Source organism: Falco naumanni, chromosome 18 (genome assembly GCF_017639655.2).
Source record: "Falco naumanni isolate bFalNau1 chromosome 18, bFalNau1.pat, whole genome shotgun sequence".
Taxonomy (NCBI): Eukaryota; Metazoa; Chordata; class Aves; order Falconiformes; family Falconidae; genus Falco; species Falco naumanni.
In genome coordinates, this window is record NC_054071.1 from 5600414 (window position 1) to 5615786 (window position 15373).

The 15373-nt window shown below is 43.5% G+C and overlaps 1 long non-coding RNA gene across 2 annotated transcripts; it reads right to left on the reverse strand.

Moving 5' to 3' along the window:
• Nucleotides 1–1913: 1913 nt before the first annotated feature.
• On the reverse strand, nucleotides 1914–15305 carry LOC121099087. Of its 2 annotated transcripts, none has more exons than XR_005831413.1 (4): nucleotides 15215–15305; nucleotides 6848–6950; nucleotides 5991–6080; nucleotides 1914–3936 (listed from the first exon to the last, which is right to left on the reverse strand). It is a non-coding gene; the product is annotated as an uncharacterized LOC121099087 (long non-coding RNA). The 2 variants fall into 2 exon arrangements; XR_005831412.1 differs by lacking the exon at nucleotides 15215–15305 and adding an exon at nucleotides 12850–13013.
• Nucleotides 15306–15373: the final 68 nt, after the last annotated feature.

Genomic DNA, 15373 nt, shown 5'->3' on the forward strand with positions numbered 1-15373 from the left:
TTATCATCTATTTAGTCTGAGCCATTCTGGCTTTTTGATGCTGAGCACACCCTGCTTCCCCTGCACGGCGTGGGTTTTGCTGTTTCTCCTTTCGCGTTCCCCCCTCCCCCCCTTGGAGTTACACCAGCTCCTACTAGTGTGGGGCTGGCGTTCCAGGGATTTGTCACTGGGTATAAGGCAAGTGGGAAACTCAGAAGGGCAAATTCTCCACTGCCTTCTGCCTCCTTCCCACTGAAAGGCAGTGGGGCAAAGATCATTCCAGAAACATCACAGACGGAGGAGTTTGGCAAGGGTGATCCTGTATCCCAGTGATTTTCCACTGTTAAGAACCCCAGAGAGCAAGTGAGGACAGTGCTGTCTGTATTGGGCTGAGCTGGCTGCTGGCAACCCCTGAATAGGCAGGCTGTAGGGCAGAACCCTCGTAGGAACACACGGATTCCCCACAATGGGTGTAACATCCCTGGCGCTACAAGAAATACACTGATGCACACTTCTTTCCAAGCCTCTCCTCCTGTTTTTTTCCCACCACCAAGTGGATCGCGGCAGCACATAAGTGACCCCAGTGTGCCCACAGCTGTCTGTCCATCCAGCCTGCATCCATCCGTCCCCCCCACCCCCTGCTTTATTTCCACCCTGCAGCACACAGAAGAAGCTTGGTGAAGACAAGTTCGGTGAAGACAAGTTCAGGAGCCCCTGTGAAATCAGTCTGGCCGCCTGCATCGGACCTCCTTCCGCTGGCGCACACGATCTACTACACATATTTTGGGGAAGCTCCGAGTAAAACCGATGCTTTCCTTTACTCACAGGGGGAAGCTAATCCCTCTAGCTCAGTCTTCAAGGCACATGGATAAGGAAACTTCAGTCACAGCTAGTCACCTCGTGCCACCTCCTCCATGCAGTGTTCTCTAATGAACACTATTTATTTTATAGCAATACATCTCTGGTGGCTGAATAATATTGATATGGTCAGTATCAGGAAAAACCTCAAGAACTAACAAGCAAGAAGACAGCAAACACCATTCATTTCATTTTGCCACATGGGGTGACCTTCCCATGCATCTCCTTCTGTAAGTCCCCTGTCAAGCAGCGGCTGGGACACGTGACAAAGTGGCCACCCTTGCTCAGTGTGGGCCACGCCAGTCTGAGCTGAGGTCTCCCGAGGTTTCTCCTGTTGATGTGGGCTTCAGTTTTGTATTTAATGCTAGAAGTCACTAAGGAAGAAACAAGGACTCGCTAGGGGAGCGGCTAGGTCACCACCCATCAGGAGTCAAAAGTATTTTATATGTTCTATATAACATGTGGAAATCAGGAAACACAGGCAACAAGATAGGGCTTTTTATCAGGTGGGGTGAGGTTCTGCTGAAGTGGCACAGGAGATGCACAGATAACGCTGACTATCTCCACACACTACAGGTCAGTGGGATCGGCTGCTCCGGCTGCTCTCACACCACCGTGCCGGTGAGCAGAGCCGGATGATGCTCCCAGTCACTGCAGCTCCCTTTGGGAAACACGCTGCACTCATTCAGCTGGAAAACCTGCTCTTTCCCATGCAAGTAAATGCATCTCTACTCTGCCATAAACCGAGCCTAAAAATCCTCCTACTCCTTGCCAGTCACGCAATATAAGTGACACCAACCATCACAGTGGTTTCTGAAGACTGACAGAGGTGACAAATCTCTCACTGCAGCCCCAAGTTGCTGAGCATATTCAGCAAATGCTTGAGAACAAAACTCTCTGGGCTCAGTGCAATTCCTAATCTTGCTCAGCCAATTCCACTGGCAAGAGCCACAGCGAAGAGTCACTGCAACGCAATACGGACCTGCAGCGCTCAGCGGCTCTACTTAGGGTCGTACACCTTCAGCAGCGTGAAAAATAGAGGGATCAGAGACATTAGGAATTAATTAGAAACGAGCTGCAAATTGGAAATGTTATCTAATTCGGTAAGTTACTTCCTGCAGGGATTCCAACACTGATACCACCACAGGGGCGAGCTGCCTTCCTTTATCCACTTCATCTGCTCCTTGGAGCAGTGGGCAGCAATCTGCCCCGCTGCCATCTCCTGGCTCGTCCTCCGCCACCTCTTCCTCTTGCAGCTCCGTCCCCTCAACAGCACAGATGCAGATCAAATCGCAGCCCCCTGGGGAAAGATTTCTCCCTGGGAATAGAAAAAGCAAGCAACGTAAAGTATCACAGGTTACATTAGCTTAAATTAATTTCAACTACTGAATTTAGCTTCTGTGACAATTAACGTTTTTTCTGTATTTTTTTAAACAGTAGGCATAGTGCACGGATCACTGTAATGAATTAAAACACATGCCTGAAACAAGTAAATTAAAATCTGTGAGACACTGTACCATAAAATCCAGTTGTTTTCTGGTAGTAACAAAAAGCTTAAATTTTCACAGGAGAAGAGACAGCACTTCAGGCCAAGTAGGAATTTTCCTATGACTTAACAACTCTGTATTACAAACCATATGATTTCTAAAGGAAAGGGACACAAACTCTAGCTCGAGGTAAGTAGCATGTTCTGCCACACTCCCTGGTTTCCTTGGTGATGGCAGATGAATCATTTTCTATTACAAACCTGGAACTGGGATGGACAGTTAGATAACGCTGCTTCGACGCTCTCAGTGTGCAGCTCTCCCGGCCCCTGGGAGCCGGGTCACCCCCAGTGAACCCCAAATTCAGCCTCTCTGCTGGCACACAACACTCCTCCTTTCAGCATCCCTCGGAAACTGGGTTTCTGGGAAAGGGAGGCGTGGGATACTGTAACCTGCTGGAATCGCAGGAGTTACGCAAGGGTCAGAACACAGTCACCAAACCAGAGCTCGAACAAGACATAGGCTTTAGTTTTAAGTGTCATAAGACCTTTGGACTATTAATGATAGCCATCTCGGGCTTAACAGAAAGCTGATACCTTCATGCTCGGGCTGCTTTGGAAGGAATCATTTTTCAGTCTGAACTAATTTTATGTATCATTATTCTGAGACATCTCCAGCTGAAACGCTGTCTACGTTCTGTTCCCTGCTCAGCTCAAGCCACCAGAAGCACATTGTGAGATGAGTAAGATTTCCCAATTGCTATTTTTTGCATTCATGGCTTTTTGCCTGTACATAGTAGCTTCAGTATAACTACAATGAGGCAACCGATTCTTATCTCCTTTATTATAATATACGCTATCTACTGTCTGGAAAAACCTTAGAGAAAATTACGTAGAAGATCTAAAAAGAACTGAAAAGGGAAATGGTGATCCTGTGGTTTGGGCAGGAGTCTGGATCAGAAGTAGCTGAGTGCTCTGACCCTGGCCACTCGCTTACACCACGTCAGGCGGGTCCCTCAGCTCCACATCTGCACAACAGGGATGTTTGCTCATCTGGCAGCGATACGCCAAATTTAATCACAGGGTCTGCTCAAGTAACCACCGCTAGGAACCTTTAAATAGTAAGTTCTCTTTTACAGCAGTTCTTTTCTAATAAACCTCCTAGTTTTATCAAAGCTTGCTGAGAAAGCCACCTTCCTGGTGAAGGGATGAAGTAATTCTCACAGGGTGCAGGAGGAAGGTTGAGAGTTTTAAGCGCGGTGATGAACACCTACCAATATTCTATAGGGAAGGTATGCAAACAACACTTCATTGCCCTGCACAGAGTTACTCGGGGAAGAAGGAAGGCTGAATTCCTGTTTGAAAAGCAAAACTGGAAACTATTTTGTAATATGCTGCCTCAGTCTTTCAGCTCTCAGGCGTGCCAATGCACGCGCGCAGAATTATTTTGCAGCTCACGATAACGTCCCATCGTCTGTAACTTGCCTGTCCCCCTCCGACATGCAGCACACGGTGGCAGCACACAGGAATGACTGAGAAGGACAAAGTTACGGTCCACTGTCAGTTGCCCCTTGATTATTATTCTCAGACCACAGGCAAAACAGAGTTGAGGCAATCTGAAGATGAAATTGCAAAATTAAGACTGTGAACAGAAACAGCACTTAGCCGTAACACACTCGCTTTTGTCCTGGTCACATAAGCAAGATGTGGGACACAAGCAGCAGTTACGGATCCTCGCTGGTTTTTTTCAGGTGTTACTTGTGGTGGTGGTGGGGGGGGCTGTCAGTAGTTTGGCTACCTGAGGTCTACGCTGCAGCTTTCTCCTGACTTCACTTTGTTAATTCCTTTGACTTCTCACTAGTATCAGCTCTTGTTAGAAATCTAAGCACATTAACTCCAATGAGGGTTCAAAAGAAAGCAAAAAGTTGGAAAATTTTAGCTCCCTACATGCCCATCCTTCCCCCTTCTTTTAGTATTTTTGATGTAGGGAAAAACCTGTATTTCTGAGCAACATGCTACCTTGCGACGTTAAATGGAGCAACAACTTGTTTTCATAACCTTCCCATGCTGGTCAGGAAATTTTACTAACTAGTTATTGCTGCATTAAGAAAAAAACCCAAAACAATCCCCCAACAAAACACCCCCACCCCCACCCCCACCCCCCCCCCAAACACCACACAACAAACAAATCTCCCACATCTTTCCACAACTGATTTTGGAATTACAGGTTGAAGAATGAAAGGTGTGACATCACCAACCCCCCTGCAGCGTGAGGGCTGCTCCCCCCCCCCGCCCAGTGTCAGCAGCAAGTCAGCCAGGGTGAAACGGCCCTTCTTAAAATTCCTTACAAATTAGATTTGGTTTTCAAATTCTGGTTGTGTTAGGGGGAAAAAAATACCCAGACAGCCTGCATGTGTCTGGAAGCACCAAGTGGCTTTCTGGACACTGCTTGCTAGCCATTTTTTTCCAGCTGGACCATGGTAAACAGCAAGGAGAAACAAAATCTCTGCTCTTATGATGGTTTTGTGCCTCTGCCTTCCACTCTAAACCAGGAAGAAAATGTAATTTTCTTGCAGCTCAGTTGAACTGCCTCTTGCTTTTCCACAGACGATAATTCCCATCAAATCTTTATATTTCTTCTGTTTTAAAGACTCCCACCCACCCCCAGCCAGCTGCCTTCTGTCTTACTCAGTGCCATAGTGCCATTGATTCCTGTACTTAATGAACTCTGTATCCCTGTCCAGCAGGACCAGTAACCGGCTTCTCTTTAGCGGTATTAATTTTAACATCATTACCTTGGAACAGACTATTCATGTGCATATCTTGGAACTGATATTAGATTTTCATTCTCACCCTCGGCACCTCACCTTACCCTAGGAAAGTGCTTTAGTCGCGTGGCACGTCAGAAACCCCATCAGCCCTACTGTCTCTGGGGGGGCTGGGCTCGCTCCCTACGAACCTTCAAGCCAAGACACTGTAACTGGTCAATTCCGCTCAAAAGGCTTCAATGACCCCTTGGGAAACCAGACCCCGTGTGCAGGGAAAGTCAGGTATCTACTTTCCTGGGAAGGCACATCCTCAACTGATCCGCATCAGCACTACTACAGGTTTCTTCTTTGCACATAAAACAAGATTACAAATATCTAAGGGAACTATGCTCCTGCTGTATAGGTCAATTAAAATAAACAGTAATGGCCCTGTTCAGAGTTCTGCATGTAAAAGATAATAATTAATAGATCACTTCAAGGGGGAACTCATAGTCTCCTTCCGCACTCTGTCCAGGAGTTTGGCAGGTTTTTCAGGACAGGGAATTAAAACAAAAGCCGTGTCTCCTTTTTGGTGGAAAATTTTGTATAATTTCTCACTTTCCAATGTCTTTAAACTGCATTATAAGGCTCATGCTGCAGGACACGGTGAAGAGCCTTAGACCATGGAAAACAGCATAAGAATTATAAATGCAAGCACAGATCACACATACCCACTTTTGTGCTAAATTAGAGGGATCAGTAAGACAGGGGTGAAAAAAATATTTAGCAATACGATGAAATAAAAGGAGAGACTGAAAACACCTAGACCGACTGCTGTTCTCAGGGAGCCTCCTTTGACTATGGTGCTTGTGTACCTCGGTCCTCAGTACACGGGGATGGCCCCCATTGCAAAAGGTACTCACGCTACGTGTATGTGGGGCATGGCTCAGTACAACGGCAGCTGTTCCCAATATTCCAAGACATTTCATCAGAAGGCATTCACTAATTCCGATCTGTAAAAGCAACAGCCCAAGAAAGGCAGAGGATTCATTAAAAAAAAAAAAAAAAAAAAAAGAGAGAGAGAGAAAGATAGGGACAGGTCAATTTTAAAAATTGAGAATAAAATAATAATAAAAAAAAGCCACCAAACCCCCAAAACACCAAGTCCCTCTCAAATCTTTATCCCCATTTAAAAAGGCACAGCTAAGGAGACAGAAGAATGAGGCATTGTCCTAAAAAAGCCCTGATTATTTCTGAGATCAGCCCGCACCCCTTGCGACCCACAACAAATTTCTGAGGCAGTAGAACAAATCTGAACGGGTCAACTCAGGCAGAAATTATCTTGGTGGGTCAGAAAGCAGGAATGAAATTAATGTCATTTTCATTTCTTATTCAGAATTATTGAGAAGATTAAAACCTGCATAATTATCTTGTTGCTGCCAGGACAAAAATCTTTATTAAGGACATCTGTGGACCTAAGGCAGACCTGTTTTCTAGTGTCCACAAGAAATGCAAACACTTGCCTTTCTTCTCTCTTTAAGGGTGTATTCTAATTATTCTGCCACATACGTACAATAAGTTATGCCCTTTATTTGTAGCACAATCAGTGTGCTGAAATAAAAATATAAGCATTAATTTATACCTTTCAAAGCCAGCAACACAACACCACTTACTAGTGCTGGATTAATTAAACTGCCTTCAGTCTGCTAAAGCAGTGAAAGTTACTAATTTGGGCTTAATTCCAGTTTTGAACACACTTAAATTTCCTCCCCAAAATTACCAAGTTTCATTCTGCCCCGATTTCAGCTGGGATAGAGTTGATTTTCTTCTTAGCAGCTGGTGCAGCGGTTTGGATTTGGGGCGAATCTATAGGAAAGAGCATTCTAGAAAAGAAAACAAGTAGTGAAATAGTACAAAAATGTTTTTGACATAAGAGTGAAATAACTAACATGGTACAAGTCAAAGTCACGTGCTGGGAGCTGACAAGTGATGTGCTATGAAAGACTGTTTAAATCTTAATGCTCATGTCAAAATCTGTGCAGTGACACTTCTGCTTTCCAATTTAAACCGTAATAGCGCGAAACACTCTCATAGTCATTCATTTTCATTGTACCTTTCTCCTACTTCTGAAATACTTGAATCTTTACTACATAGTCTAGAGAGACATGATATTTATCCATCCCAAACTGATGGGGTTGTAGCCAACGATGTTCATTTCTGAGAAGTCCAATGGCAATTCCAAATTGTTACAGCGGTGCATGATAAGGTTATCTCTAATTGCTCAGGAGACTGTGTACTGCCAGTCTCACTGTCTTTACCATAAAAATACCCTCCTTCACAGACATGTGGCTGCCTGTTCTAACAAGTACGCGTACCTCCATTCTATGCTTTTCTAACCAGGAAGCAGAAGATCACATCCAAGCTCAAACTCTACATGGGTCTTCTGCAAGTACATATTATGCCAACCAAAGGAACTACACAAAAAAAAATTATGCCAGTTAAAAAATAACATCATCAGATTGTAAAGACAAATATCTGAAGAATCTTTATGGTCGATCCTGAAAAACAGTACGGCTCAAAGTTCAGAAGCAGATAAGATAGAAGAATGAACTCATGTTCTCCATTAAGAATCACTCACATTGGACAATTAGGAAAAGGTTCTTCACCGAGAGGGTGGCTGGTCCCTGGAACAGGCTCCCAGGGAAGCGGTCAGGATGCCAAGCCTGTCAGAGTTCAAGTTGCACCTGGATGATGCTCTTAGTCATATCGTTTAGTTTTAGGTAGTCCTGCGAGGAGCAGTGAGTTGGACTTCGTGATCCTTATGGGTCCCTTCTAACTTGAGATATCCTATGATATCTTAATCATAGTGTAGTACATAATAGGGTGGAAAAACTGCCAGTTCATTATGTTATGAAAATGGGCAAGTATTTATTTAATTCACCTCGATCATCTCTCAGGTAGCCATGTCTCCCAGGTTTAATAACCAAGCCCAACACTAAAAGCAGAAACTTGATCCATCTTCTATTTACAAGTGAGATGTTCCTTACTAGTGGGTAAAAAAAGTCTTGTGGAGGTATACATTATGTTTGGCTTTTAAAATACTGTTAGTCAGTAGAAATATGAAACAATAATCATTTAAACCTTTTGCAACCCTGAGCTCAAGTCCCAAGAGTGAAAAAAGTTTGATATTATGTGTTCTCGAGTGCCTCACTGCAAGTTGCATAGTGTTTTATCATATTCTCACAGGCATATTTACCTACGTACTCTGCAAGTAATAATAAACCCCCAAGCTGTCAACACAACACAAGACATTCTTTGCACAAATAGAAGCAGCCCTGCACAACAGTGTATCTCCCAAAAAAATGGTACCCAACCCCACTGACGGTCACACCACTGGTCATTATAATGCAAAGAAAGAGGCAAGAAATTAAATATATTTCAAAAATACTAATCTTTTCAGCTCAGAGGTAAACTTGGTCCATCACTTACTCAGCTGAAGGGAAGCACCACCTGCCCTGAGCTCTGCCACCTCCTCTCTTCAATACCTTGAAAACACCTATTACATGCTCAAGAGACAGCAGGGCAAAGGCAAAAACATCCAGATGGACTGCATTGTTGAGATAGGAACTAATTACCTGGTGATAAAAGCCTAACTTCTGCTTATGGACTCTTTCAGAAGTCTGTAATTTAAGATTTGGTCTGGAATACAAGGTGGGCAACAGTAAGTGTTGATGTGCGCAGCAATACGAATCCGGCCATCTAAGAAGTCTCTGAGCTGTGTAAATCGGACAGCCGACAATTCAGGCAGGCATAAAATACAAAACAAATAGGCACCACACCTTTATCTAGAAAAATAAGTTAGTCTGAGATAATATGTTGAACAAACAAGCTCACACAGCTCATGCCTACAGTACGGATAAGGCACTGTCTGGTGGACTAGCATTTTTAACTTCTCCAGAAAGATGCTGTCCTTTAAACTGCTCCTCTCAGAATGTTGACCTCCCAACCATGTGTTAATTCTGTTGAACCTCCCCCAGAAAAATGCAACATTAAAACCTCAGTAAAACTTTGCCTTGGGCTGTAGGACATTTTAGTCCCACTTTCCAGAAACCTTAAACCAAACCCAAAGTTGGTATAATTTGTCTTCGCTCTTCTTGAATGAAGCCTTTCAGCAGCACAAACCAACCCCTAACTTACTAAATACAGTAAAGCTGGTACAAAACGTGACACTTACTTTTTCGACACAAGCAGAAAGTAGTAAACACGCTTGCATATATTCCTTAGTGCGGCGCAAGCTCTGCAGAAGGTGTGCAGAGCAATGCAAATACAAGCAGAAGTGAGAAGCCACAGAGAATATCTCAAAATATCTAAAAAAAAAATAATAAAATTCTCAACCTCAAGTTTCCCTGCCTTTTGTAATGCCCATTTTCCTTTTCTTGCTGAAACATGTACTTTATCAGGTATCACACTGCAACACTTTTAGACCAGTATGTCAGCTTTCGGTGTGTTTGTCCCAGACAGCGAGGAGAAGCGGTGGACATCGCATCACGTTATGGTAGGCGTTAGATAGTTCAGCCTTCCTCCACAGAAAGGAAGTTCATAAGTCACAGAAGGAAAAAAATCCAATGATTTTTTGATATGAACTAAATAAGAGAAAAAAAAACTGTCCCAGATTTTAGACTTCTGAATGGCAGCCTAACACTCTAAATTTGTTAAGAAGAAAACAATTTTGCAAAACTGGAATACAACAAGAATTGGTAAGTTGGCAACTGAGATTTCCTTTAAAGATTTTCCTAGCTGACGGTCTCTTTCAGTTTTGACAGAGGTGACCACTGACTGCAAGTTTTGTCCTTCATTCATGCGAAGAAATGCTACAAGGATTAACAGCAAAATTTCTCTGTCAGAATAAGAACAACATCAGGAGCAGAGATCTCCCCCTGGACCTTCATGCACATCTTCAAAATACCTTTCCCAGTTCCCCAAACAAACAACGCCCTGCTTGTCCGCATCTCTTTCCAAGACAGCCCAGCTTTTTTTGTCAAGGAGTGAAAACCTGGACAGAAACCTACCTGTAGCCAGAAGCTGGAGCAGCAGAGCAAAAGGTAAGATGGTTTTTCCAGCAGAGACAAGAACTCCTTATTTCTGAGAATAAATGCAGATGAGGTTCTGGGCACTGGAAGTATAAGGACAGCAAGTGTCCCTGCAGGTTTTTCTGGGAACACATAGTGGTGAAGGAAAGGAGCATTTGGGGTACGACTCCTCTCTCCAGGTGCAGAACGCTAGAACAGTTATTTGCTTGTTCTTTTTGGAGGAGAAGTAACCGCCAGCATCCAGTCCATTGGAATGGATGATCTCTCTCTGTCCTCTCACAGGACAATTGACATCAACAGAGGCTGCCCAGAAAATTATTAATGTAGTCATTACTCCAGAATCTGCATTAAACTCTTTTTTGAACATTCACAAGTGTCATATCTCTCAATGACACATACAGGAGAGCCCAGTCCTTCAAATAGGTATTTAGCTTTATAAAGATTTTTTTTTTTTCTCTGATGCAAAGTTAACCTCAACCTTTGATTGCCCACAGAAGGAAAGAGCAATGGAATTTCAGTGTCTGTTCCACAGAAAGGGGAATTAGACTTTCCTATCCTTACCCCTTCAGGGTTTCTACCTACCAGGTTTCACCACCAGTTGCATCCCATTTCCAAAGGTGACTTTGGATGCTGAACTCGCATGGTGACACACCCACTAACAAAACCCACACACACCTTTCGGTCCAGACAAGTATATGCATTTTCCAAAGAGATCAAGGGGCAGAACAGGTGTCACCCTTGTCACATCCATGGACTCCAAATGAGGATGCCTCTCCAGCTGCATGCCTCTCGGCTCAACATAGAAATGAAAGTAGAAACAATTCTGAAATTGGTGAGGTGGAAAATCAAGCCCATTACCCTGTTAGCATCACACAGCTGAAGCTCCTTGGATGGCTTTTAAGTAGAACAGGTTTTGTCAAAGTTGGGAGAACAGCAGAGGCTCAGCCTCAGATTTATAATGTGAAACGACTTCTTGTTTGAAGGTGTACCTGATTCCATAATTGTTTTGTGCCTCTCCCAAAGGTGAGTTTCCAGGAAGACTTAGTTGTCCCACAGTAATGAGCTTCTATACCGAAACTGTAAAGGAGAAAAGCCTCAGCCTCTCAAAGCCAGGACACGCTGCTAATTAAAGTGGGATGAAATTTCCATCTTTTTTTAAACAGCTGACATAGCTGTTTCTAAAACTTCTTATGGTCTGCAGAAGGAGTTTAGAGAGCTCAGCCAACCAGTCGGTCTAGAAGCGAAGCCAGCGACCAGACCCATAAGCAAAAGAAACCAAGAAAAAAAGAAACAGAAGAAAATTGCCAGGCAACACCAATGTAAGGTCCTAATTTTTCCGGTTGCCCTCTTTACTGAATTTCATCGAGTCAAAAATGTTGTGAGACAATAAACACTTTGACCAGCAGGTAGCAGGAGAGATCAAGGAAAGAAATTCAGTTTAGGTCGTAACTAATTTTATCAGGAACCTTTTAGTATTTTTGGGACCCAGAACAGACAGGTCAGATTATGCCCCAGCAGAATGCAGTAATGACTTCATTATATTGTATTTTTAATGTTGTATAAGACAACAGAAGGGTTTAGCTGTACAAAAAGTTATTTCATATTTACCATTCTCATGAAGCTTGGTATTGTTTAAAGTAACGACAAGAAAACAATCAGTCAATCGTCTTAAAAATATCTATAAAAGTTTATATGACCAGAAAGCGAAATAAAGCCTGGTTTACCATCTCAGCTATAAAGTTTAAATTGAGAAGAACACACTGATGGAGTCTGAGGAAAAAAAAAGGGGGGGGGGGAATTTTTTTTCACCTCATTTCATGTATTTTAATTACTTTTAACAAGTTAAAACTTCTGGAAATTTTGGGTTTTGCTTTGAGTATCTGTTTAAGTATATGCACGCTCTTCATTCCCAACACAGCCCTCGCATGAGAGGATAAAAGCCCACGGGATAATAATCGCAGGCAGCTCTCACACCCAGCTGGGTTTTACAGCAGTAAGAAATAAGCATCATTAGCCATATTACATCCAGACCCATTTTAAGAACGACTTACAGCCAACTTCCCTGCTCTCCTTTGGCAAGAAAGTGCTAAATAACCCCCAAGCCAGGCTGATGTGCTGCTCACAGAAGCAGGGTAAGGACATGAGGGCAATGAGGTATCGCAGCCCTAGAGGACACTGGGCATCACTGAAAAAAAGCAAGAAACAAGGTTTTCTGAGGTTCTGATACGTGCGTGTTTGTGTGCTGAGCTGGAAAGGGGTTCCAGGCAGGTGTTCCTTTTCTGTTTTGCATGTGGTTGGAGTATTTGTGTTGAAACAGTTTGCCAGAGGCTACAAAAATCTTACGCATCATTTGAGGCTGGTCTAAGCACTTTCTCTGGCAGCCCACAGAGACACCGATACTGCCCCGAACGCCTCCTTTTCCGTGACACTTACTGGCTCTGAGAAAGCCAGGACGCTAAAGGAACGAGACTGGGAGTCCTGCCTTGTGCTGCCAGAGCCTTTCTGGCCGTGAAGACTTGCCACCCTCCATGTCTTGTGCGAGGCTGGGCACTGAAGCCTCAGAGATACTTAACCTGGCTTGGGGGCATCCCCATATGTTTCTGCAGAAGCAAGAAACTTACAGGCTGCAAGCATAAACGCTCCTCTCCCCATATATAAATAAAAATACGAAAGAAAACGCAAAATATTCTACCTGCTCTTCGGTTTTCCTTGTTCCTCATGACGTTTTTCCACTTAATGTTTGGGAAGATGCTTGTACACTGAGGGTGCTTTTAATGCTCTCTGCCACAGGAGAGGGCTATCACCATTTGACATGCTCATCAAGAAACCACTCCCAGCTGTTACCATACTCTGTGGGGCCCACCAGGGGGAAATAAGATTAAACCTCATGTGCTGGAGGTGGGTGTTTGCCTGGAAGTACTGTAAAGGTTTTATTTAAATTCATATTGTGGGTGGCATGTGCCCTTCTATGATGAGAAGCCGCAAAACATGCTGTGTGCCCTGACCTGCTGGCAGCAAAAGGGCTGAGCAGCTGTCGGGAGGTGGGATCTTCTGACAGTCAAATCTCAAAGTTCCTGGTTGCTACAGCAGTTTCACCCTTGGTAAAACCAGAACAGCCTGCAAAAATGCGTGGCATGCAACACCTTACTCTCCTCAGGCAGGAATCTCTTTTCTGTCAGCGAGGAGTGGAGAAGCCCTTGGAGCTGAACGATTGCAGCTAGCACTAGTCAGTAGAAACGCAGATGCTGCAGCTTCTGAGTCATACTGGGCTCTGTGAACTTCTCTGCATCTCCATTTTGCCCACAGCATCAGTTAAAGATAACTGGCTGCTTAGAAGCGCCTGCAACTTAGAGAAGCTATCACCCCACCCCACCCCCCGCCCCGCAAGGTGAAGAGGTAACTCCTGCCTACAACCACCTGTAAACTTTTGCCAGAGAATATCCATGAGGCTCAGTAGCAGTCAGAGAAGAATCGCATGCTTAAACTGGGATAAGTCATCGTTAGCAATGGGGATGTAATGCTTCACACAGGTCAAAATGGCCTGACGTGTCCCTGCCCCAGGATGTGAGCTAAGGACCACCGATGGGTAAAACAACAGCCAAGCACACCATCTGTATCTCCCTAAATTAAAATAAGCAAGAAAGAATTAAAATAGATTAGAGCAGAACAACCACAAAATTATACTAAGCATCAGAATCATTGTGTATAATAAAATTATACACAATTCTAAAATCTCCTAACATTGACAAAATTGAACAGCACTTGAAGTACTATTGGGAAAGGAATGTAAACCAGCTCATCTTATCTAAAACATGATATTCTCTTTAAGTAGCATGCAGATGAAGAGAGTTAGCAGGAGGTAGCAGAGTAGTTTAGATTTTCATTTGAAATCTAGACATCATCATCGTTTTAATGACCTCTTCCACAGAAAAGCAAAGTACCTTTCCAGCAGCAGTTATTTTCAGTTAAAATAAATCTAACAGTGAAATGACCATAATGATGCCTAGACAAAAACAAAAGTCCTTGAAATATAATAAAAAATACAACACAACCCTATAGAACCATTTGATATCTGCAACCAAATGGCTTAAATTTACAGAAAGTTGTCATACGACATAATTTGATAAAGTATTGCAAATCTTACCATTTTGTGTATGTAAAAGGGCTTAAGCTCTTTATTCAAAATGGGATTGTATTGCAGTGGGTGTAGTAAGACTTAGAAATACTCAGGAAAGCTAAAGCAATAAAACTTTGTGTTAGTAAAAAAAGCCATATTTTTTTCCACATATTTAGTAGGGAAGGGTGCTTTATATGCTCTCCCCACTCCAACCACCTGACTGACTTGTTGGAATCTGTTAAAAAAAAGACAGGGATTATTCAACACGTTGGGCTAAGTATACTCAAAAGTTTGTGCACTGATTCTGATGCTGAACTCTGTGGGGGTGCAAAGGATCTTAAACTTAAAAGCTACTGAGAACTTGAGCTGCCTCCAGGCCATTTTAAGGTCTTCACTCCTTTTCATATCTAGGATGAAGATAGATGTTGTCACACTGGCAGGTTTCCCTGTGACCCACAGAGAGGTCTGAAAAACCTGACCATGGAGGTATCACTCAGATCATGAATCTCTTTGTGATGGAGATGAGGGTTCTGGTGCCCCACGCTGCAGTGTGGATGGGTGTTTGGAACAGTAGAGACTGAAGTCTTTATCTGGCGACAAATTTCTGTATGAGTCAATGCTACCTCTCAGTAGTCATGTATTTGTAGAGCCCTCTTTTTGCTTGGGCAATGTTGCAGGATTTTAATTCTGCCAAAGCTCTCAGGCACACCTAAGGAAAGCTCAGGAGAATCATTCCCTGATGTACACAAAGACACAGAAATGGTACCGTGAGTCTGAGTCTTGCCTGAGAGACTGGGAAAAGGTGTGGAGGTTCAGGGTGTCATCAAAAAATCAGGATAAAAATACTGGGGAACCTCTTGTCCCGATTCACATTATGGTGGTAGAATGCAGGAAATAAGCGTTTTACTGGTTTTGGATTTGCTGTGCAAATTCCACTTACCTTCTGCATAGGGTGAGGGGCTTCATCTAGGTGTCTGCAGGGTCTGAGGGACTGACCTGGCCAGGCTGAATCAAACAGCCCGTACTGTGCACTCTGCAGAGGCTGTCTTGGAACCAGCAGTAACTCAGTATGTGAAAAACCTGATTTCCCCTTCAGGAT